Raw genomic sequence first — 1,817 nt, 5'->3', positions numbered from 1 at the left:
ACCACCACCACCAAAGAATATGTGGTTCTGTTGAACCACCAGCTTTTGTACCAGGGCAGACACATATCTCTCTCTCCCTCCCTCTTGCAGGCCTGTCATGCACTGGAATGTTCGCTACAACTGCAGAGTCATCTTTCTTAATTGGTAGGTGACCCTGGAGGGTGGCCAGTCTGCCTGTGCCCGGAGCTGAGGGGGGCCGCGTGCTAGAGGCCTCCCCCAGGAGGTGCCTTTAGTGAGCATGACACGACACGGCAATTCCTGTGATCTTCCTCTGACACACAACCCCCCTCCACACCACAGCCACAGTAGGAGGAGGCCTGAGGGTAGGGTTTGGGGACATATCCTTGTCAGCGGGAGGGTGGGCTGGGTTTGGGCTGGAGGATGAACTAGGCGACTAGGTGAGGGAGGTCTCACTGTCTCCAGTCACCAGTGGCCAGCACGGGCACCTGCCGTGCCTCAGACTCCCTCACAGTCAGCTGTCGGGGTGGATGGCGCCAAGGGGACCCCTTTTTTGCAAACAGCTGAAGCCCAGAGGAGGAAGCAGGTTTGCTCAGGGCCCTGGTCTTGATGTGATTCTGTAGGCTCACCCCATTCTGTGGTGTGTGGCCTGCACAACAGGATACTTGTCCCCGGAGCCTGAAGTGAGCTGCCCTGTCCCCTGCCACAGGAGGATCCTGCTCATCAGGCCCAAGATGGCTTTGGCCAACGAAGGCAACTACCGGGAACTGTGATGGTTCACCCCCTGGTCCAGGAGCCGGTGAGTGGCAGATGCTCTGTCACAGTGCAGCCCATGACCCGGCACTGGGTGTTTAGTAAATGTTTTCACAGCACAGCCTCGGTTGAGAGGAGAGCCACAGGGCGTGGGGGCACTGTCCCTGCCACTCAGCCATGGCTGCTTCCCGGCTGCCTCGGCACTGATCACCCATCATCAGATCTCAGTCATCAGTCAGTAAAGTCATCGGTCACTCTAGGTGGAGGGACGCTGCATCGCAAATAGTCCTGTGTTCTTTGTTTGAGGGGCTGTGCAGTGTACGGTGGCCCAAGGCATCCATGGCCTCTAGGTAGAGTTCGTTAACCAGAATTAACGAACGCCAGGTAGGGCGACTCACACTGTCACTGCAGCACTTGGGAGGTCGAGACAGGTGGATCTCTATGAGTTGGAGGCTAGCCTGGTCTACATAGTGAGTTCCAGGCCAGCCAGGGCTACATGGTGAGACCCTGACTCAAAATAAATGAATACATAATTAGATAAATATAAATAACTCCAGACATTACCAAGTATTTCCCAAGGGCAAAGCTGCCCCAGTCTGGGAAACCCCCACTCTGTTTTGGCAGCGTTTGTACATGCCTGTTGCTGTTGTCATGGGGTCTTTAACACTGTACATTGACGGTAACCGTTGACACGGGAAAGCTTTTGGGTTCTCCGTGTTGCTCCTGTGTCAGACAGCTTTAGTAAATTCTTGGGTCTCGTGTTACTCTGTTGGTTTTCTTTGTGTGTCCTGCAGAATGTCATGACGGGACCTGACTTCTCTCAGCTCGTCTTTACTTTTGTTGGCCAGCATTCTACACTAACGTTCTAGATCCTTCCCAGAGCAGAGGTCTTGGATAATGACCATTTTGCCTTTCTCCTGACTAATCAAAAAGCTCTGAGTTGCTCCATTTGGCATCAGATTTATGTCTTATCACTCTTTATTTTTTCTTTTTTTAAAAGACTTATTTTTGGGCCGGGGGTGATGGTGCAAGCCTTTAATCCCAGTACTCGGGAGGCAGAGGCAGGCGGATCTCTGTGAGTTCAAGGCCAGCCTGGTCTACATAGT

The 1,817-nt window shown here is 53.2% G+C and overlaps 1 long non-coding RNA gene across 5 annotated transcripts in view; it reads left to right on the top strand.

The window, feature by feature from the left end:
* Positions 1-1,817, top strand: part of LOC115068385 — an 11,427-nt gene that overhangs the window by 6,681 nt on the left and 2,929 nt on the right. For 2 of the 5 annotated variants that reach the window (XR_003847739.1, XR_003847742.1), the window contains exon 3: positions 91-933. This is a non-coding gene — a long non-coding RNA (uncharacterized LOC115068385). Of the gene's footprint in view, positions 1-90; positions 934-1,817 lie in introns of those variants that run through there. The other 3 variants (XR_003847740.1, XR_003847743.1, XR_003847741.1) reach the window with 3 other exon arrangements.

This window comes from Nannospalax galili, unplaced genomic scaffold, assembly GCF_000622305.1.
Source record: "Nannospalax galili isolate Female #2095 unplaced genomic scaffold, S.galili_v1.0 scaffold89, whole genome shotgun sequence".
NCBI classification, from domain to species: Eukaryota; Metazoa; Chordata; class Mammalia; order Rodentia; family Spalacidae; genus Nannospalax; species Nannospalax galili.
The sequence above is the reverse complement of the archived record's forward strand: the minus strand, read 5'-3'. Positions and strand labels throughout refer to the sequence as shown.